This window comes from Cnephaeus nilssonii (genome assembly GCF_951640355.1).
Source record: "Cnephaeus nilssonii genome assembly, chromosome: 20".
In the NCBI taxonomy this organism is placed as follows: Eukaryota; Metazoa; Chordata; class Mammalia; order Chiroptera; family Vespertilionidae; genus Cnephaeus; species Cnephaeus nilssonii.
Genome location: NC_137091.1, coordinates 35,929,269 through 35,952,143, shown reverse-complemented (window position 1 = coordinate 35,952,143; position 22,875 = coordinate 35,929,269). Strand labels below are relative to the sequence as shown.

General features: G+C 44.7%; 1 long non-coding RNA gene and 1 pseudogene across 2 annotated transcripts in view; both read left to right on the top strand.

The window, feature by feature from the left end:
* LOC307116096 overlaps positions 1 to 22,875 on the top strand; it is a 38,250-nt gene that overhangs the window by 780 nt on the left and 14,595 nt on the right. The window contains exons 2-4 of the long non-coding RNA XR_013815176.1: positions 16,832 to 16,903; positions 20,506 to 20,632; positions 22,066 to 22,161. This is a non-coding gene — a long non-coding RNA (uncharacterized lncRNA). The remainder of the gene's footprint in view (positions 1 to 16,831; positions 16,904 to 20,505; positions 20,633 to 22,065; positions 22,162 to 22,875) is intronic.
* Positions 10,843 to 13,499, top strand: LOC307092415 (heterogeneous nuclear ribonucleoproteins A2/B1-like; annotated as a pseudogene). The gene is made up of 2 exons: positions 10,843 to 10,884; positions 10,982 to 13,499. The product of its transcript is annotated as a heterogeneous nuclear ribonucleoproteins A2/B1-like (transcript).

Here is a 22,875-nt window from a genome sequence, read left to right as displayed (position 1 = left end):
CTTGGGGTGTAGTGTGTGCGGCTGTGGTTTGTCTTTGCCTGTGTAAGTGTGACTGTGTCTCCAGAGTAAATGTTGGATTGTGACTGGTTAACGAGTTGGACGGAGTAGAGTGCCAGTAATTGTGTGTATCCTCTAAGGGGGTATGTACTTGTGACTGCTGGGAATTTGTGGGTTTTGGTTTAGGAAGTCTGTGACTCTATGAGAGTGACTGTGTGTCATGGTGATGAGATTGTGTGACTTTGTGTCTTCTTAGTAGGTGTGAGATTATGACTGTGTCTATGATTGTGTGGTTGTGTCCTGTGTGTCTCAAGAGTGGATGTGTGGTTATGTTTTTGTGTCACTGACAATTTATGCAGCACCAAGTGTATGGGAGTGAGGTGCCTGTGACTCCAGTGCTCTGATCACTGCAGAACCTGTGAAGTCAGGGCAGACGGTGGCCCTAGAGCAGTGATGGTGAACCTATGACACGCGGCCGCTGAGGCGGCCGCATGCCGAGGATGAAACATTTGCTGCTCCTGAGGATGAAACATTTGCGAAATAATGTTTTTTCCTCAAAGTGACACACTACCCGAGTTATGCTCAGTTTTTTGGCGAAGTTTGACACACCAAGCTCAAAAGGTTGCCCATCACTGCACTATAGCGTGAGAACCTCAGCCATAAACTGCAACACTGCGATTGGGCAGGATGGCAGGTCTTCCCTGATTTCCTTCCTTAGTGTGGGAGGATAGGGAGATGACCTTCAAAAATGTCTTGCTCTCTCATGATTCCTTTTTTTTTGACTCTTCTCCGAGAGAGATGTTGAGAGGAGAATTGCTATTGACATAGATTTCCAATATACTCTTAACCCAGCTTCTTTTTATGTTAACATTTTACATAATCACAGTACCTGATCAAAACCAGATTAACAATGATACACTATTAATAACTAATCTACATACCATATTCAAATTTTATCAATGTCCCTCAGTGTCCTTTTTCTGGACAAGGATCCAATCCATGATCATATATTGCAGTTAGTTGGTAAGTCTCCTTAGTCTTCTTCATCTGGCACAGTTCCTCATTCTTTGTCTTTCATGACCTTAACACTTGAAGAGAACTGGCCATTTATTTTGTAAAGTATGCAGTATAGAATGTTCCTCAAATTGAGGTTGTTTGCTGCTTCCTCATTATTAAATTCAGATTATGCATTTGAGGCAAGAATATCCCAAAAGTGTTATGTTCTCAGTGCATTATATCAAGAGACCCATGACGTCAATTTGTTTCATTACTAGTGGTGTTAACTTTAATCACTTGATTACAGTGGTGTCCCCACAATTTTTCCCATTATAATTAAAGTGTCTAATGGAGAAGTACTTTATATAAATATCCTGTTTCTCATCCTACTGTCGCCTACTAATCTTAATCCATTGATAATTCTTACCTGAATATGTTATTGCCAGCAGTTTGCCAAATGGTGATTTTTTTTCTTTTCCATCATTCCTTCTTTATTAACTAGAGGCCCAGTGCACGAAATTTGTGCACAGGGGTGTGTGTCCCTCAGGTCAGCCTGCACCCTCGCCAATCTGGGACCCCTCGAGGGATGTCCAACTGCCCATTTAGGCCCAATAAACAGAAAGTCAGACATTTCTCTCACAATCCAGGACTTCTGGCTCCCAACTGCTTGCCTGCCTGCCTACCTGATTGCCCCTAACTGCTTCTGCCTGCCAGCCTGATCACCCCCTAACCACTCCCCTGCCAGCCAGATTGATGTCTAACTGCTCCCCTGCCCTACCCTGCTGGCCCAATAGCCCCTAACTGCCCTCCCTTGCCGGCCTGGTCAACCCTAAATTCTCTCCCCTGCCGGCCTGGTTGGCCCTAACTGTCCTACCCTGCAGGCCCGGTCCCCCCCAACTGCCCTCCCCTGCAGGCCTGGTCGCCCCCAACTGCCCTCCCCTGCAGGCCCGGTCGCCCCCAACTGCCCTCCTCTGCTGGCCCGGTCACCCTTAACTGCCCTCACCTGCTGGCCTGATCTCCCCCGACTGCCCTCCCTTGCAGGCCTGGTCCCTCCCAACTGCCTTTCCCTGCTGGCATGGTCACCCCTAACTGTCCTCCCCTGCAGGCCTCGTCACCCCCAACTACCCTCCCCTGCAGGCTTGGTCCCTCCCAACTGACCTCACCTGCTGGCCATCTTTTGGTGGCCATCTTGTGTCCACACGGGGGTGGCCATCTTTGACCACATGTGGGTGGCCATCTTGTGTGTTGGAGTAATGATCAATTTGCATATTACCCTTTTATTATATAGGATTGGAATCCTACTGTTAGAGGTTTTCCTTCTCTCCCATTTACTATCTACCTAATAAAAGAGTAACATGACCATACCTTCACAATGCCCACCAGCCAATTATGAGTGAGCATGCAAATTAACCCAACAAAGATGGCAGATTAATTTGCATATGCAGTCGCTGAGCGGCCAGGGGCCGGGCGGGACACTTGCATCATCGCCATGGTAACGACGCAGGCATTCTGCACCACCCCAGGCGCTCCGGGCCTCTGAACAGCATGGGAAGGCAGAAAGGCTGCTCTGGGCCAGAGCAGAAAGGTGGTTCCAGCCCAAGTGAAGGCATTGCCGGCAGCCAGGTGAAGGAAGGCCCATTCTTGCATGAATCTCATGCATCAGGCCTCTAGTATTACATAAGTATATACTGGTTAATTGTTATTTATAGGTTATAATCCATTACTATCACTATTTTGTTGCTCAAATTATTCCAAATGTGGCCACTGGGAGCCCCTTTGAGTTGGCTCCTGTGTCATTTCAATGTGTTCTCCTTTTCTCTTTCCCTTTCTCTCTCCTCTCGCCTCTCTCTTGATTTCTTTTAGTACTTATTTTCATGCACCACAATATATGTTCCAAACTGATACTGTACTTTCTCAGCCCCAGCTCTGGAATCAGATTCCCAAGGAGCACTAGCTCCTTTAATCAGAAAACTAGAGACCTAGGGGCTCGGCCCCCGCAGCCACAACGGCTTGCCTCGGCCCTTGCAGCCCCAGCTTCGTCTGGAAGAACGTCCAAAAAGTCATTTGGCTGTCCAGTCTAATTAGCATAATACGCTTTTATTATTATAGACTAGAGGTGCATGAATTCGTGCACCAGTGGGGTACCTTGGCCTGGCCTGTGGGATCAGGCCAAAACCAGCTCTGTAACATTCCCTGAGGGATCCTGGATTGCTAGAGGATGCAAGCCAGGCTGAGGGGTCCCACTAGTGCATGATTGGGGCTGGGAGGGATGCAGGAGGTTGGCCAGCTGGGGAGGGACCACAGGAGGGCTCCAGGTCATGTCTGGTCCATCTTGCTCAGTCCCAATAGGTCAGACCCCAGCTGCAAGCTAACCTACTGTTCGGAGTGTCTATCCCCTGGTGGTCAGTGCAGATCATAGCAAGCAGTTGAGCGGCCTTAGCATATCATTAGCATATTATGCTTTGATTGGTTAAACGGCTGACCAGTCAACCAGACACTTAACATATTAGGCTTTTATTATGTAGGATAATGTGCTTAAATAAAATTTATTAGAGACTTCCAATAATTGTTATGTAACTTAACATATAATGCAAAAATATTACAACTGGATACTTACATTTCCATTTTTGCTATAGTCATATATTTTATTTCTAAATATGTTTAAACCACATATGCTTTTTTCCCTCTTTTAAATGTATTTTTTATTGTTGATAGTATTACAGATATCTCTTGTTTTCTCCCCTTGCCCCCTCCTCCCAGTCCCTTTCCACTCCCCAAAGTCTTCACTACTCTAATGCCCATGTCTATGGTCTGTGTACATAAGTATGTAAGTTCTTTGGTTTATCTCTTTTCATTGCCCCAACCCCACTTCAAGATATGTCAGTCTGTTCCATGCTTCCTTGCTTTGGGTCTTATTTTGTTGGTCAATTCATTTTGTTCATTAGATTCCATAAATAAGTGAGATCATGTGATATCTGTCTTTCTCAGTTTGGCTTATTTCACTTAGCATTATATTTTCCAGGTCCATCCATTCTGTCCCAAAGAGTAAGAGATCCCTCTTTTTTACAGCTGCATAGTATTCCATAGTGTAAATGCCCCAAATCTTTTTTATCCTTTCATCTACTGATGGGTACTTGGGCTGTTTCCAAATCTTAGCTATTGTAAATAACATTGCTATGAACATAGGGGTGCATGTATTCTTTCTGATTGGTGTTTTGGGGTTATTAGGATACTAGTGGCCCGGTGCACGGATTTCGGGGGGTGTCCCTCAGCCCGGCCTGCACCCTATCCAATCTGGGACCCCTCGGGGGACATCCCTCTCGCAATCCAGGACTGCTGGCTCCTAACCACTCACTGCCTGCCTGCCTGATTGCCCCTAACCACTCTGCCTGCCAGCCTGCTCACCCTCAACTGCCCCCGCCCCCCGCTGGCCTGCTCGCCCCCAACTGCACCTGCTGGCCTGCTCGCCCCCAATTGCCCCCTGCCAGCCTGATCACTCCCAACTGTCCCCCTGCCAGCCTGTTTGCCCCCAACTGCCCCCCCCTGCTGGCCTGCTCACTCCCACCTGCCCTCCCTGCCAGCCTGCTCGCCCCCCTGCCAGCCTGTTCACCCCCAACTGACCCCCACTGATGGCCTGCTCACCCCCAATTGGTTCCCCCTGCCAGCTTGCTCACCCCTAACTGCCCCCCCTCCACCGGCCTGATCGTCCCCAATGGCCAACCCCACCAGCCTGATCTCCCACAACTGCCGTCCCATCCTGGCCTGATCCCCCACAACTGCCCTACCCTCTTGGCCCCTAACCGCCTCTACCTCAGCCTCGCCACCATGGCTTTGTCCAGAACGCCTGGAAGGTCTCCCAGTCTAATTAGCATATTATCCTTTTATTAGTATAGATAGAGGCCTGGTGCACGGGTGGGGGCTGGCTGGTTTACCTGGAAGGGTGTCTCAGATTAGGGTGGGGGTTCCCTTGGGGGGCGGGGTGGCCTGGGCAAGGAGCCTGTGGTGGTTTGCAGGCCGGCCATGCCCCCATTGGGGTGGGGGGTCCCCACAGGGGACGGTGCTGGCCTGGGCAAGGGGCTGGGGAGTTTGCAGGCCAGCCACACCCCCATGGGGTTAGGGTCCTCGCTGAGGGGTGTGGCCAGCCTGGGTGAGGGGCTGAGGGCTGTTTTCAGGCTGGCCACACCACCTTCAGGGTGGGGGGTGTCCCCACTGGGGTGCCTGTCCAGCCTGGGTGAGGGGCTAATGGCTGTTTGCAGGCTGGCCACGCCGCCCAGCGGGGACCCTCACCCCATGGGGGCATGGCCAGCCTGGGTAAGGGGCTGAGGGCCATTTTCAGGCTGGCCACACCTCCCAGCGGGGACTCTCACCCCGTTGGTGGCGTGGCCAGCCTGGGTGAGGGGCTGAGGGCCATTTACAGGCCCCGCCCTCGGCAGCTGGCCTGGGCAACCCAAGCCTCCCGCGTGCTCAGACCGGCTGCGTTGCTGCAGTCCACAGGCCCTTCCTTCAGCAGCCGGCCCAGGTGGGCAGGAAGCATAGCTTCCTCCATCACCAGGGACAACCCAAGCCTCCCGCCCGCTCTGGCTGGCTCCGTGGCAGCCTCCATCTTTGTCCCACTAATTGGCATATTCCCTCCTGATTGGCTGTGGGCATCACAGAGTGACAGTCAATTACCATATTTCTCTATTAGTATTCTCTATTAGTATAAACTAGAGGCCCAGTATGCAAAATCACACAAGGCCCCAGACCCGCTGCACGTGCCAGCAGAACCCTAGACTCGCCGCACCAGTGGGACGGACCCCAGACCTCACCGCCACCACCACAGGCCTCGAAATCTAATTTTTTGCCTGGCTGGTTCCAATTCCTCTCTCCCCCGTGTTGAGTGTCTGAGCCATTGGCTGCTCCGAACTGTTTGGCTCTTTCCCTTAGTAACAGCTTACCTTCTGACTCAATTCCTCAATTCGCCCTTCCTCCTGGCTCCGCATCCCTCCGCCCCCGGCCACATGTGTCTTCACCCCACCCCTTGTAACTGGAGCTCCTCCGCTCGCCACCTGGGGACCCACACCGCTCTCCCTGCCCCTGCCCGCTGGACCCATCCCCCATGCCCTCTTGGCCACGCGGCCCCGCCCACCCACCTCCCACCTGCTGCTATTGGAGCCTGTGGGCTGCAGGACCGAGAGGTGCTCCATGCACCTCCTGGTGACTGGTCTTTGGTCGTTACGGCCACTGGCTTTTTATATATATAGACTAGAGGCCTGGTGCATGAAATTCATGCATGAACGGGGTCTCTCAGTCCGGCCTGCACCCTATCCAATCTGGGACGCCTCAGGGGATGTCCAACTGCCTCTCTCAATCTGGGACCGTTGGCTCCTAACCGCTCGCCTGCCTACCTAATCACCCCTAACCCCTCTGCCTGCCTGCCTGATCGCCCCTAACCACCTCTGCCTGCCTGATTGTTCCTAACGACCTCTGCCTGCCACCCTGATCACCCCTAACTGCTCCACTACCGGCCTGATCGCCCCTGACTGCTCCCCTGCTGGCCTAATTGCCCCTAACCACCTCTGCCTCGCCCCACACCCGGGACCCAGGATTCCCTCCCTCTGGCTGGCTACAGGCACCCAGGACCCAGGCCAGTTTCGCCCAGACCTGCCGCAGCTGCAGGGGACCGTGGGCTTCACCTGGGCCACAGCCGCAGGCACCCGGGACTGCAGGGTGGGCAGCTTGTCTCACTACCAGGCCGCAGCCACAGGCGCTGGCGCCCGGGACCATGGGGCGGGCGGCTTGTCCCTCTCCCAGGCCACAGCCTGGCTGGTCCCCATTCCTCTCTCACGAGCTCATTTGTGCCTGGCTGGTCCCCATTTCTCTCTCCCCAGTGTTGAGTGTCTGAGCCCTTATGGCTTGATGGCATGAGAGCGTGACAACCATTTGCATATTAGCTCTTTATTATATAGGATGGTATTTAGAAATCAAGATTAGATGTGCTCATTGCTACTGGGATGTCTTTGCTTCTGGACCCACTCAATTATGAAATAAATGTATGTATCTAAAGAAATGAAAGGAAAAAAAATAAAATAAATGTATGTATCTATACACACACACACCTGTATTTATCTGCATGTATACCTATACAGATAATCCATGATTTCATATGATGTCGCCTATTCTGTTTCAACACAACAGGGTTTATTCTTACAACCTTCATTTCTTTTCTTCTTCTTCTTTTTTTTTTGTAATTCCTTTCTCTGACAGTGAAAAACTTGGCTCTATTTAACCACAATATATTTTTGGGTTTGGGTTTGGGTTAGGGTCTTGCAGTCCTGGAAAATAGTTTAAGAATTGCTAACCATACTCCCATACCCCATACAGTTCTTTTTGTCTTTAGTCTTTTTGAGTATGTGAAATATTAACATTGTTCTAAAAGTCAGAATTAGACAAAATGATATACTTCAGTCACTCCTCCATCATTTCTTCTCTCCCAACCCCATTACCCCATTTATTTTAAATATATTCTGATTGATTTCAGAGAGGAAGGGAAAGGGAGTGAGAGATAGAAACATCAATAATGAGAGATTCATTGTGCCCCCACCAGGAATCAAACCGTGATCTCCTGGTCCAAAGCCAGACACTCAACCACTGAGCTACACCAGCTGGGCACATTCCCCCATTCTTTTTTTTCCCCCCCCCCCATTCTTTTCACACTGTATCCAATCACCCAATGTATGTTATCAATGTCATCAGTACTGTCTGCTAAATTCAAGAAAATTTATGTATTTATGAAATAAATAAATAAATTATTTACCTAAATTATCTGAATAGCTGTGTGTCCATTTCCTTCAGGTTGTCCTGTTTGTTGGAATAGGGTTGTTCGTAGTATTTTTTAACAATCCTTTGTATTTCAGCGGGGTCTGTTGTTATTTCACCTCTTTTCTTTCTGATTTTGTTTATTTGGGTCCTCTCTCTTTGCTTCTTGGTGAGCCTGGCTAGAGGTTCATCAATCTTGTTTATCCTTTCAAAGAACCAACTCTTGGTTTTATTGATCTTTTGTATTGTTTCTTTGGTCTCTATGTCGATTATCTCCACCCTCATCTTCATTATTTCCCTCCTTCTGCTTACACTGGGCTTTTCTTGTTGCTCTTTTTCTAACTCTTTGAGCTGTAGCGTTAGGTAATTTATTACCATTGTTTCTTGTTTTTTGGAGTAGGCTTGTAGAGCTATGAACTTCCCTCTCAAGACTGCTTTCGCTGTGTCCCATAGATTTTGGATTGTTGTGTTTTCATTGTCATTTGTTGCCATGATGTTTTTTATTTCTTCCTTGATCTCTCTGGTAACCCAGTCATTGTTTAATAGCATGCTGTTTAGTCTCCATGTGTTTGATTTCTTTGGATTGTTTTTATTGTACTTGATTTCCAGTTTTATGCCACTGTGATCTGAGAAGATGCTTGGTATGATTTCTATCTTCTTGAATTTGAAGAGACTTTGCCTATGTCCCAACATATGGTCTATCTTGGAAAATGACCCATGTGCACTTGAGAAGAATGTATATTCTGCGGCTTTGGGGTGAAATGTTCTAAAGATGTCAATTAATTCCATCTGGTCTAGTGAGTCATTTAGGATCGATGTTTCTTTGCTGATTTTTTTGTTTAGAGGATTTGTCCAATGGTGATAGTATTGACCATTTGTCCAATGGTGATTTTTTGTTTAGAGGATTTGTCCAATGGTGATACTATGATTGTATTGCTGTTAATCTCTCCCTTGATATCCTCCAGGAGTTTTTTTTTTTATGTATTTGGGTGCGTCTGTATTGGGTGTGTATATGTTTACCAGAGTTATTTCTTCTTGTTGGATTGCTCCCTTTAGTATTATGAAGTGGCCTTCCTTATCTCTTGTTATGTCCTTCACTTGTAGATCTAATTTGTCAGATATAAGTATTGCTACCCCAGCTTTTTTTTATTTATTATTATTGATTTTTTACAGAGAGGAAGAGAGAGGGATAGAGAGTTAGAAACATCGATCAGCTGCCTCTTGCACACCCCCCACTGGGGATGTGCCCGCAACCAAGGTACATGCCCTTGACCGGAATCGAACCTGGGACCCTTGAGTCCACAGGCCGACGCTCTATCCACTGAGCCAAACCAGCCTCGGCTCCCAGCTTTTTTTTTTCATTTCATTCACCTGGAAAACCTTTTTCCATCCCTTCACCCTCAGTCGTGTGCGTCTTTTTTTCTGAGGTGGGTTTCTTGTAGATAGCAGATATATGGGTCTTGTTTTCTTATCCAATCCTTACCCTGTGTCTTTTGATTGGGGCATTTAATCCATTTACATTTAAAGTTATTATTGATAAGTACTTATTCATCGCCATTTTTATTCTTTACCCCTGTGTTCCTTCTTCGCTTCCTTTTTTTTTTTTTTTTTTTTTACAGCACACCCTTTAGCATTTCTTGCATTGCTGGTTTGGTGGTGATAAATTCCCTTAGTCTTTTTTTGTCTGTGAAGCTCCTGATTTCACCTTCAATTTTGATTGATAGCCTTGCTGGGTACAGTGTTCTTGGATTCAGACCCTTCCTTTGCATGACTTTGTATATTTCATTCCATTCCCTTCTGGCCTGATGAGTTTCTGTTGAAAAATCAGTTGCTAGTCTGATGGGGGTTCCTTTGTATGTAACTTTCTGTCTCTCTGGCCGCTTTTAAGATTCTTACTTTGTCATTGGTGTTTGCCAATTTAATTATTATGTGCCTTGGCATCGGTCTTTTGGGGTTCATTTTGCTTGGGACTCTGTGAGCTTCTTGGATTTGTGTGGCTTTTCTCTTCCCTATATCAGGGAAGTTTTCTGTCATTATTTCTTCAAACAGGTTTTCTATTCCTTGCTCAGTTTCCTTTCCTTCTGGAACCCCTATTATGCAGATGTTGGGGGTTTTTTTGTGTGTTTTCCCAAAGTTCCGTTAGGCTCTCCTCCTGCTTTTTAATTTTTTTCCTAGAAGCTGCTCTACTTGGGTATTTTTTTCCATCTTGTCTCATATGATTTTAATTTGCATTTCCCTAATGATTAGTGATGTTGGAAATCCTTTCTTTTGTTTATTGGTCATTTGTATATCTTTGGAGAAATGTCCTTTGCCTATTTTTTTAATCGGGCTGTTTGTTTTTTGTTGTTGAGTTGTTGGAGTTCTTTCTATATTCTGAATCAATCCCTTACCAGATATATGATTCATAAATATATCTTCCCATACCATTCGTTTGCCTTTTCACTCTGTTGGTAGTGTCTTTTGAGGCACAAATATGTTCTTAATTTTTTAAAAGATTTTTAAAATTGATTTTTAGAGGGAGGAAGAAAGAGAGAACAAGAGAAACATCAATATGAGAGAATATCATTGATTGGCTACCTCCTGCACACCCCCTATGGGGGATCAGGCTGTAATCCCTGCATGTGCCCTGAGTGGGAATTGAACCAGCATCCTTTTGGTGCATGAGATGACACCCAGCCAACTGAGCCATACCATGCAGGGCAAAATTTTTTAGATTTTTGTTTTGATGAAGTCCACAACATATCTGTTTTTCTTTTGCCTGTGCTTTTGTTGTTCTGTTTTTAAAAATTGCTAAATATAATGTTTGAAGATATTTCTCTCTTATAAGAGTTTCGTAGTATTGGGTTTTATGATTAGATCATTGATCCATTTTGAGTTAATTTTTTATGTGGTATTAGGTAAGGGTCCAACTTCATTCTTTTGGATGTGAATATCTAGTTTTCCCAACACCATTTGTGGAAAAGATTCTCCTTTCTTCCTTTGAATGGTCTTGGCTGCCTTGTTGAAAATAATTTGACTAGAGTAGCAGCAGCGTCAGCTGACTGTGCGAACATGCCTTGTTGTTTCTCCAGTGGTAGCAGTTCTTACTACAGCGTCAGGACAAGTCCAGTTCACGTTAGACCTCGATCTCTCTCATCTCGCTCGACTGTGGGAAATGCAGCTGAAGCAAATGAGTCTGGGATGGAGATAGAAAAAGGAACAGTTCTGTAAACTCTGTATTGGTCGTTCGAGCTTTGAAACCACAGAAGAAAGTTTGAGGAACTACTATGAGCAATGGGGGAAACTTACAGTGTGGTAATGAGAGATCCTACAATCAAAAGTTCAAGAGGATTTGGTTTTGTAACTTTTTCATCCGTGGCTGAGGTTGTTGCCGCCATGGCTGCAAGACCTCATTCAATTGATAGGAGAGTGGTTGAGCCAAAACATGCTGTTGCAAAAGAGGAATCTGGAAAGCCAGGGGCTTATGTAACTGTGAAGAAGCTGTTTGTTGGTGGGACTAAAGATAATAGTGAGGAACATCATCTTAGAGATTACTTTGAGGAAAATGGAAAAATTGTTACCATTGAGATAATTACTGATAGGAAATCTGTAAAGAAGAGAGGCTTTGGATTTCTTATTTTTGAAGACCATGATCCTGTGGATAAGATTGTATTGCAGAAATACCATACCATCGATGGTCATAGTGCAGAAGTAAGACTGTCTAGACAAGAAATGCAGGAAGGACAATGAAAACACAACAATCCAAAATCCATGGGACACAGCGAAAGCAGTCTTGAGAGGGAGGGTCATAGCTCTACAAGCCTACTGCAAAAAAAACAAGAAACAATGGTAATAAATTACCTAACCCTACAACTCAAAGAGTTAGAAAAAGAGCAACAAGAAAAGCCCAGTGTAAGCAGAAGGAAGGAAATAATAAAGATCAGAGTGGAGATAAACGACATAGAGACCAAAGAAACAATACAAAAGATCAATAAAACCAAGAGTTGGTTCTTTGAAAGGACAAACCAGATTGATGAACCTCTATTTTAGGTCTTCTGGATTTCTCTCTTCCATATCTCTGATCTTTATTTTTAGAATTCATTCTTCTGTGTATTTTTCCTCTGAATTCTGAGATGTTCTCTTAGGCTCCCAACCATCTCCAATATCCCAATTTCTAACACATCTGGTACCTTCTCTAATAATTCTTAGAAGAAACTATTGTCACAAAACCACTGTCTTCTGTGGCAAAGCACTTACAGAGGTTCTAGTTTCCTTCTCCTATTAACCCCTAACTCTTTCAGTTGCCCCCTTTCTACTCTGGGATTTATTGTTTATTCTTAATGGCAGTAACCACAGGGAACCAATTCACTCTAATAGAAACTTCCATCGGCAGTAAAATAGAACACTTGTTTTTTTATCCATCTCAGATTTTACTAGCACTGTGGCTTTGGGTGAATCTCGTAACCTCTCAGGCATTCTAGCTTCTCTTCTGTATAATGTGAAAAATATAATCAACTTTAACTCACAGAGTGGTTGTAAAAATAAAAGTAAATTAAAAGTATATATGAATGGCACCAAATCACCTTGCCCTGGAATCCTGGGAATCGTTTCTATAACTATGTATTCTGCCTTCCCCAGGGATAAACTATCTGTGATCTGTAATTCAGTCCCCAACACTTGAGTGCTAGTTCCCATCCCCTCTCCTACTCAAAATCATTTCTCCAGCACTTGTCTCCTATGTTCCTGTCATATCAATTTCTCTCTGTATATTATTCCCATTACTATAAAACATGCCGGAATTTCTCCCACATTCAAAACAAAGAATTCTGCCTGGACCCCATATCCACTGCTACCTCTGTTTTCCTGTTCTTTTCAGCACAGCTCCTTGAATAGGATGGCTCTTCTGTTTCTACTTCCTGTCCTTCCATTATCTCTTGAACCCCACTCCAGCCAAGCTTTTGTGTCCTCCACTCCAGAGAATCAGCTTTTCTCAAGACTTCTAATGATCTCTATAATGCCAAGTGGACAGTTCTCATTTTTCATTTGGCCACTGTTCTCGCCTTCCTTCTTTTTTTTTTTTTAATACATTTTATTGATTTTTTAAAGAGAGGAAGGGAGAGGGATAGAAAGTTAGAAACATCAATGAGAGAGAAACATTAATCAGCTGCCTCCTGCATGCCCCCTACTGAAGATGTGCCCACAACCAAGGTACATGCCCTTGCCTAGAATCGAACCCGGAACCCTTGAGTTTGCAGGCCGAGGCTCTATCCACTGAGCCAAATCGGTTAGGGCTCTCATCTGTACATCAGTAATTTCCAACTTTATATTTCTGCATTTGGACTCTATCCTGAACTCCAGAACCAAATGTCTAATGGACACTTGACATTTCCACTTGGGTATCTCAAATATTAAGGTCTACAACAGAACTCATAATAGTTTCACCAAACCTGCTCCTCTCAGTCCTTTGTGTTAAAAAATAGCAACTTCATACTTCTAGTTGCTCAAGCCTAAAATCTTAGTGTCATCTTGCCTTTATTTTCTTATATACCTAAAATTAGCTAATCCTGTCAGTTCTGCCTTCAGAGAATATGTAGAATCTGATTTGATCAGTTCTCATCACCTCCTCCACCACCACCCTAATGCAAACCACACTCCCCCCTTGCCTGGATTACTGCAGTGTCCTCATTGGTGTCCCTCCTTCCCCCACCCCTTTATCCTTTTTAGTTCATTCTCCGTAAGTCTTTCTTTTTTTTTCTTTTTTAAATACATTTTATTGATTTTTTACAGAGAGGAAGGGAGAGGGATAGAGAGCTAGAAACATCGATCAGCTGCCTCCTGCACACCCCCTACCGAGGATGTGCCCGCAACCAAGGTACATGCCCTTGACTGGAATCGAACCTGGGACCTTTCAGTCCGCAGACCGACGCTCTATCCACTGAGCCAAACCGGTTTTGGCATCCGTAAGTCTTTCAAGTGTAAATCAGATTATGCCATTCCTTGGCTTAAAAACATTTCAGTAGCTTCCTGTTTTACTCAAGAGTAAAAACCTAAGTTCTTACAATCTACTTCTCTGACCCTCTTTTTCTCATATACTTCATTACAGCCACTCTAGTCTCCTCTGTTGATCAAAGAAAGCCTACTCCTGCCTTGAGGCCTTTGCAATTGCTGTCGCCTTGCTAGGAATGTACCTCCCATAGGTATCTGCATTGCTCACTCACTTCATTCTTATATGTCACCTTCTCAATAAAAAGTCTCAGGCTACCCTCCATTGCCCCCAAACTCCCTATCGACTTCCTCTTTATTTTTCTCCATAAAACTTTGGCCACCAGGCATATAAAAAGAAACATTAGTATATTTGCTACTTCCTCTTTCAATTAGAATGTAATAGATTTACTGAGACAGTAAATCTCACATTTTTTATCTTCCTCACAGATAAGAAAATGCCAATTGAGGTAGAAACTTAGTAAATACGAGAGAATTCCTGACTTCTTTTTCTCTCTGCCAGCATGTCCAATTAGATGCCAGAGCCTGTTAATTTTACTTCTTTTCTTTTTTTAAAATAGGTTCTTATTGATTTTAGAGAGAGAGAAACATCAAACATCTATTAGTTGCCTTCCATATGCACCCAAACAAGGGTCTGAACCCAAAACCTGGGCATGTGCCCTGACCAAGAAATGAACCAGCCACCTTTTGGGAGTGCATGAGACAACATGCAACCAACTGAGCCACACTGGCCAGGGCTGATTTTACTTCTTTATACATGAATGTATCCCCTTCCTTCTTGTTCCCACTAACTATCCTAGGACAGATCCTTAGTTTGCTTGGGTAAGTACAAGCACCTTTCAGTTGATATTCCTAACTTTAGTTTTACTCCTCTCCAATAAAATAAACTGGTCATATTGGCCTTATCACTTCCTTCTTTAAATTCTTCACTGGCCTTCTTTTTATTAATGAATGAAAACCAAACTTTTATATATTCAGTCAGTGTTCATTGGTCACCTGTAGCCTTCAGACACAATGGCAAGTGCCAGTCACAGTGATGATGAGACCTGGTCCTTGCTCTTATAGTTCTTTTATTTCATTCATACACCTTCATTTTCCAACCCCTTAATGTCATCTCCAGCATTGTCATCCTCTAAGTTCTAGAGCTCATTGAATTTAAATTTGGATTCATTTAAATTAAGTAAAAATTTTAGTTATCCATTCATATTAGCTACATGGGGCTAATGGCTACATTATTGATAATACAGATTTCCATCATCACAGAAAGTTGGTTGGACAGCACACACTGATCTAGACCTTTTCCAAACTATATACGTCATTCCAAATGCTCCTCGAACACACCATATAGTTGGTCCACCATTTTACCACTGCTTTCCACTCTGCTCAGAATGCTCTTCTGTGCCTTTCCTAGCTATTAAATTTTCTGATTTTTAGATCCCAAATCATGTTCTGTATCTTACAGGAAATTTTCCTCAAAACCACCCCCATTGGTTACATTAGTCTTCCTTCTGAAACCCCCACCATGCTTCTTGCCCCTCTAATTAAAACCAACCTTGCTACCTTCCTTAAAACCCCTGAGATCTCATTACCTGGGGTACAGGCCATTCTCCACAGAACTTCAGCCATGGTAACTGCTAGTCAGTGAGGAAGCCATGTTCTGCAGGAAAGCAACGAGGAGGGTTTAAATGGAAAATAAGTGCTGGACCTAGAGGCTGCTACAAATTGAGTTGCCACTCAGGTCAGCTTGTAAGATGCCTGTATTACTGTGGTTTTCCTGCTCCTGTCCAGTGAATCCAGCTGGGATGGAGGCTTTGATGAAGTCTCTGGTGGTATGGGCAGCATGGCACCCTTTTGGACTTAGAAAGAGAAAGTAAACCAGCCCTGGCCGGTTTGGCTCAGTGGATAGAGCGTCGGCCTGTGGACCGAAGGGTCCCAGGTTCGATTCCGATCAAGGGCATGTACCTCGGTTGTGGGCACATCCCCAGTGGGGGGCGTGCAGGAGGCAGCTGATCGATGTTTCTCTCTCATCGATGTTTCTAACTCTCTATCCCTCTCCCTTCCTCTCTGTGAAAAATCAATAAAATATATTTAAATAAAATAAAATAAAATAAAATAAAAGAGAAAGTAAACCAAGGAGGTGCCCAAGAAATTTTGCCTGTAGAGCCCACAGAAGCTGGAAGACATTGTCTAAGAATGTTTTGGTTTTTTTTTCACAAGGTGGTACTGTCCTCAGCCTTAGAGGGTAAAGTGGGTATGAATTATGATCCTCCTTGCTGTAGCTGCAAAGGAAGATCTGCTTGGTACAGGTGGGGAGCTATGTAGGCCCTATCTAGGGTATAGACCAGGGGTCCTCAAACTTTTTAAACAGGGGGCCAGTTCACTGTCCCTCAGACCGTTGTAGAGCCGGACTGTAGTTTAAAAAAAAAATTATGAACAAATTCCTATGCACACTGCACATATCTTATTTTGAAGTAAAAAAAACAAAACGGGAAAGACACCCGCATGTGGCCCGCGGGCCGTAGTTTGAGGACGCCTGGTATAGACTATCAGAAACAAGATAAGGTGTTCAGGCCAGAATCCCTCCTGCTGAGGTGATGGGTTCTGTGTCAGTGCTGGAGCACATCTGCATGAATCCATCTTTTGGTTTCCCTAGGGTTTCAGGAGGGGCTGGGTTTTGTTAACGCTGTAGTTCTTTGCATTAGGGTTGTGTGGCAAGGCCAGGGGAGGGCAGGGGATGCAGAGCAGGAACAGCTCATCTATTTAGAATTGCTGAAGCAAGCTCAATTTATAAGCTGAAACCGGTTTGGCTCAGTGGATAGAGCGTCGGCCTGCGGACTGAATGGTCCCGGGTTCGATTCCGGTCAAGGGCATGTACCTTGGTTGCAGGCACATCCCCAGTAGGGGGTGTGCAAGAGGCAGCTGATAGATGTTTCTCTCTCATCGATGTTTCTAACTCTCTATCCCTCTCTCTTCCTCTCTGTAAAGAATCAATAAAATATATTTTTTTTAAAAAGCTCAATTTATAAGAGATTTGCTCCTTCTTCCTCTGCTTTTTCAGGACTCTACTTGTCCAAGAGAAGAACCTAGAGAAATCTGAGCAGGTCAGGTAGTTCTAAAAGCAATGGCCCAGGTAAGTTGAAATTTCCTCCATCCTTTTTTGTTTTTTTTTGTGTGTTTTTTTTGTGGGGGGGGGGGGGTTTGTTTGTTTTGTTTGTTTGTTAATCCTCACCCAAGGATATTTTTCCATTTTTAGGGAGAGTAGAAGAGAGAGACAGAGAGAAACATTGATGTGAGAGAAACACATCGATTGGTTGCCTCCTGCAGGAGCCCTGACCAGGGCCCAGGTCTGGGAGGAGCCTGCAACCAAGGTACATGCCCTTGACCAGAATCAAACCCAGGACCCTTTAGTCAGCAGGCCAGTGCTCTATCACTGAGCCAAACTGGCTAGGGCCCCTTTATCGTTGGATAACCTGTCTTCCCTTCATACTATATGAACATTTGTCTTTATCCTGAAACTTCTCTATCTCAGTTGAGTTCTATTCAGTAATCTATTTCCAATTCTTCCATTCCAGGGAATGAGTGATGGTGCCTCACGTCCCTTAGTGGCTCTCTCTAATAGTGTTCACATGTGTGCACAGTACTTTTACCAGAGCACCAATGGAGCAAAAATATATTCTCTTGAGAGCCTCTCTTATTTTTTTTTAAATCCTCACCCAAGGATATTTCCCTTTGATTTTTAGAGACAGTGGAAGAGAGGAATATCAGTGAGAAAAACACATCAATTGGTTGCCTCCTGCATGTGCCCTGACTAGGGCCTGAGTCAGGGAGGAGCCTGCCACCGAGGTACGTGCCTTGACTGGAATCGAAACCAGGACCCTTTGGTCCGCAGGCCTAAGCTCTATCCACTGAGCCAAACCGGCTAGGCAGAGCCTCTCTTATTAACACCTCTAGAGGCCCACTGCACAATATTCGTGCAAGAATAGGCCTTCCTTCCCCTGGCTTCACTTCCTCCCGCCTGGGAGCCAGCAAGTCCTCGCTTCTGTCCAGAGCACCGCTCCTGTAGCTCCTCCACTGCCCCCCTCACCCTCATAGCAAGCATCCCGCCCCTCCCGGCTGCTCTGTGCCTGTGTATGCAAATTAACCCACCATCTTTGTTGGGTTAATTTGCATACTCACTCTGGCTGTGGGCATAGCAGAGGTACAGTCAATTTACATGTTTGTCTGTTATTAATAAGATGTTAAAAGGGGCCAAAGATCAGGTAGATTTGATCTTTTTAATTAAACTGGGTAGTTTACTTTTTTTCTATTTTTAAATGTCATCCCCTCTTTAAAAGTCATAAAATATTTCACACTATCAAAACTTCTTTATTTTTACAAAGTGATTTATGAGAGATGAATAACTGTAAAATGGTCCATTTTGAGGTTGAACAATATGCGTTGGTTATGGGCCACATTTATGTGACTAAGGTATACTCTGTCAGTTTTTTTAAAAATATATATTTTTATTAATTTCAGAGAGGAAGGAAAAGGGAGAGAGAGAGAGAGAAACATCAATGATGAGAATCATTGATTAACTGCCTCCTGCACCCCCCCCCCTCCCACTAGGGATCCAGCCCACAACCCCGGCATATACCCTGACCCAGAATTGAACCAAGAGATCCTGGCCCCAGTCAAGGGCATGTACTTCCCTCCCTAGGTCAATGCTCAACTACTGAGCCATGCCAGAATGGCTCCATCAGCTTTCTTATTTCAGGAACAAGGAAAAGTAGACAGTGAAAGATGATAACTATTCACAGTATATAATTAACTGAAGATTTCATAAATCTCATTTAAGCTAAATGCCCTCAAAATAATGGGATGATTATATCTTATAAGACATAAAGTATAATATTATGTAGCAAATAAAATCCCTGTGTTTATTATAAAATTTGCCATAACCAAAAATTGTTCATGATGTCTGGCAAAAAGAAGCAGTGGGAACACTGCTGTCATTTTCAGCAGTATATTCTTCGTTGTATGGGACTGTCCTTGGTCCATAGCCCAGATAATTCAGGACACTTACCATTCCTGATGCCAGCCAGCACTAATGTCAGTAGCATACTGCTCCCCTCCCAGCTCAATCCCCCCCATTATGACAACTAAACCACCCTCTGCATGGTCCCAAGTGCATTCTGAAGAGGAAGGTAAAATCTGTGTTGAGATCCAAAGACTATGACTCTGAGTCTTCAGGATAGATTTAAAACTTCTATAAATGCTATATTTTAGGATAGAGATTTATAAGACATTTTTAATCTCAAGGAAGAAAAATGGTAAAAAAGAAATGCTTTTTTAAAGACTTTATTATTTGCTAGGCCCATGTTTGCCGTGTGTTTTGTATATGTTATTTTGTTGATTTATAAGATCCCATTTAGCTAGATTTTCCTCTTTCATAGACCTTGTGGACAATAGAAGAGAGTCTGGCTATATGAAGGAGATCTTTCTTATCTGTAGCCACCAGAATATTCAAAAGCATGTAAGCCTTTAGTCATATAAATTTGCTTCTTGTACTTCCTTCATGGCATAGGCATTCATCCCTAGCTTGCTTGCTTAATCACCTCCTTCCTACAACACCCTTTTTGTCTTAAAGACATTTACCTGGATGGATCAGATTGTTAAAACCTGAACCTACTCATCAATTTTAACCTTACTAAAATTGGGACAACTAGTCATAATGTGCTCCTATCGGGACACTACAGAAAGTACACAGTACCACCTCTAGCATATTCATGTCCCCTCAAAAAAAATACATCAATTAGGCCTCCAGATCTAACAACAATCCACAGAAAATATGTAAGTAGAACATGTTAAACTACATTATGAAGGTGCAGTTGGTTAAATCCAAAATGTGGGAAATTCTACTGATCAGATGTTTCTTTAATAAATAGTGACCTGGCTGATTTGGCTCAATGGATAGAGCGTTAGCCTTCAGGCTGAAGGGCCCCAGGTTTTATTCCAGTCAAGGGCATGTACCTCGGTTGCAGGCTCAATCCCCGGATCCCTTGCCCTCATTGGAGCTCAGGTGAGAGGCAACCAATCGATGTGTGTCTCTCACTTCAATGTTTCTGTCTCTCTCCCTGCCTTCCACTCTTCTAAAAATCAAGGGGAAAATATCCTCAGGTGAGGATTAACAATAAATAAATAAACAAACAATAAAGATTTTAAAGGCCTTTGGGGCCTGTTAGAGATTTCGGAAACTTTAGGAAACCTATACATAAACACAATCTGTGGATCCTGTTTGAATCCTGATTTGAGTAAACCAACAGTAAATTACTTTTGAGAAAGTTGGGGCAATTTGAAACTTGATCTAATTATTAGAAAATTATTGTTTCCCTAACCGGTTTGGCTCAGTGGATAGAGTGTGGGCCTGAAGATCGAAGAAAATTATTATTAATGTTACTAATGTTATTCTGGTTATGATTTTAAAAAAACAACTAGTCTGTTAGATACTAAAGTATTTGTGGGTGAAATACTATGATGTTTGGTATGTGGAATTTGCCTCAAAATACACCAGGGGTAGAAAATGAAAGGGAAAAGATGAAACAAGATTTGCAAACTCTTGTTAATTGTTCAAACAGAGGGATAGATTTATGGGGTCATTACACTATTCTCTATACTTTTGTGTAATTTTGAAAATGTTTGTAATAAATGAAAAAGTTAAAAAGTCCTTTCATTTACTAGTAATGCATGTTTCAGGGATTGGTGACATTCAGGGATGTGGAAATAGAGTTCTCTCAGGAAGAATGGAAGTATCTGGAACCTGCCCAGAGGGACTTGTACAGGGATGTGACTTTGGAGAACTTTGGTAACTTGGTCTCACTAGGTAAGGGTATCCTATATAATAAAAACCTAATATGCTAAGTTTCCGGTCAACCAGTTGGCCGTTCAACCAATCAAAGCGTAATATGCTAATGATATGCTAAGACTGCTCAACGGCTTGCTATGACGTGCACTGACGACCAGGGGGCAGACGCTCTGACCAGTAGGTTAGCTTGCTGCTGGGGTCCAGCCAGTTGGGACTGAGTGAGATGGGCCGGACATGCCCTGGATCTCTTCCACGGTCCCTCCGCAGCTGGCCAATCTCCTGTGTTTCTCCCCGGCCCTGATCATGCACTGGTAGGGTCCCTCAGCCTGGCCTGCACCCTCTCACAATCCAGGACCCCTCGGGGGATGTCAGAGGGCCAGTTTCGGTTTGATCCCACAGTGAGAGCACCACTCAGCCAGAAGCCAGGGAACTGTTAGGGATTTGAGAAACTTAAGGAAACCTATAAGTAAACACAATCTGTGGATCCTGTTTGAATCCTGATTTGAGTAAACCAATAGTAAATTATTTTTGAGAAAGTTGGGGCAATTTGAAACTTGATCTGGCAAGCATGGTGGCAATGGCAGGAGCCTCTCCTGCCTCCGCAGCAGCGCTAAGGATGTCTGTCTGACGGCTTAGACCTGCTTGGGAATCAGTTGGACATCCCCTGAGGGCTCCCAGACCTTGAGAGGGCGCAGGCCAGACTGAGGGAGCCCCCTCCCCCAGTGCATGAATTTGATGTACCAGGCCTATAGTTGTGTAATAAATACACAGGCAGACAGAAACAAGGCTCCCAGGTAACAGTGGGAGGCTGTTACCACCTCTGGCCAGAAGGGGTAAAGGGAGGAAACACTGCCACTGGAAGATTGTGAGAGCTAAAATCATGGAGAAGGGCCTGGCTAGCAGCAACTAAAGCTACTTCCAGAACTCTTGGGTCAAAGGAGGGAGGGAGAGGGATAAGAAATACCCTGAAGTCTGTCTCCTCCTGCCTGCTGATCTCCTGCTGATGCTTTCCATCTGCCAAACCCAGTGAAAAATGATAGGGCCACTATAATTCAGTCCTTTATAGGTAAGCTGTCTAGGGCACAGAGCATGGTCAGAAACAGCAAGGAATAGATTGGAGGGGGGACAGAAAATAAGTACCATAATTATCGATTCCAAATACTTCAACTAGCCTTCTGGAATTTCTAGTTTCTTTGGGGTGAATATCTAGAGACACTTACAGGTTTCTAGCTGAATTTCTGCTGTGTTCCCAAAGGAATTGTTTTGTGCTTTGTGGAAGTGGAATTGGGTAATTCCATTGGCACTTCCATCTTCCCATTCTTGGACAACCTTCACACCTTCATTTATGTAATTGCCTCTCTTTCTTAGTGACCAAGAGACTAGGTTTGAATTTTAGAACAGAATGATCATTCTGTTCCTATAAACAGGACTTTTTCTCTTCCTATAAACAGGACTTTCCATTTCTAAGCCTGATACCATCTCCTTATTGGAGCAAGGGAAAGAACCCTGGATGATTGCAAATGATATAACAGGACCAAGGTGCCCAGGTGAGCAAGGGTTAATCCAGTGGGGAAGGTCATCTATATATATAAAAGCCCAGTGACCAGAATGGTGGAATGACCAGAACAACTGGAACGACCGGTGGCTATGACGGGTAAAGGGAGGAAACACAGCCACTGGAAGATTGTGAGAGCTAAAACCATGGAGAAGGGCCTGGCCAGCAGCAACTAAAGCTACTTCTAGAACTCTTGGGTCAAAGGAGGGAGGGAGAGAGATAAGAAATACCCTGAAGTCTGTCTCCTCCTGCCTGCTGATCTCCTGCTGATGCTTTCCATCTTCCAAACCCAGTGATCAGTCCCCCGCCCCCCGGGCAGCCCAGCCCCTGATTGGCCCCCAACACCTCAATCAGGAGCGAGGCCAGCCAGCCAACCACCCACGGCCCCTTCCCGCAACTGGCCCTACCGCCAATCAACCCCCAACACCCCAATTGGGGGCGGGGCCAGCCGACCAGCTGCCAGCGGCCTCTTCCCCCTGCCAGCCCGGCCTGATGAGCCACCCGTGCACAAATTCATGCACAGGGACTCTAGTCTACACTAATAAAAGAGAAACTTGCAAATTGACCATCACTCTGCTACGCCCACCAGCCAATCAGAGCAAGTATGCAAATTAACCCAACTAAGATGGTGGCCGACATGGAGCTGGAGCCAGCCAGAGGCTTGGGTTGCCCCCAGTGATGGAGGAATCCAAACTTCCCACCCGCC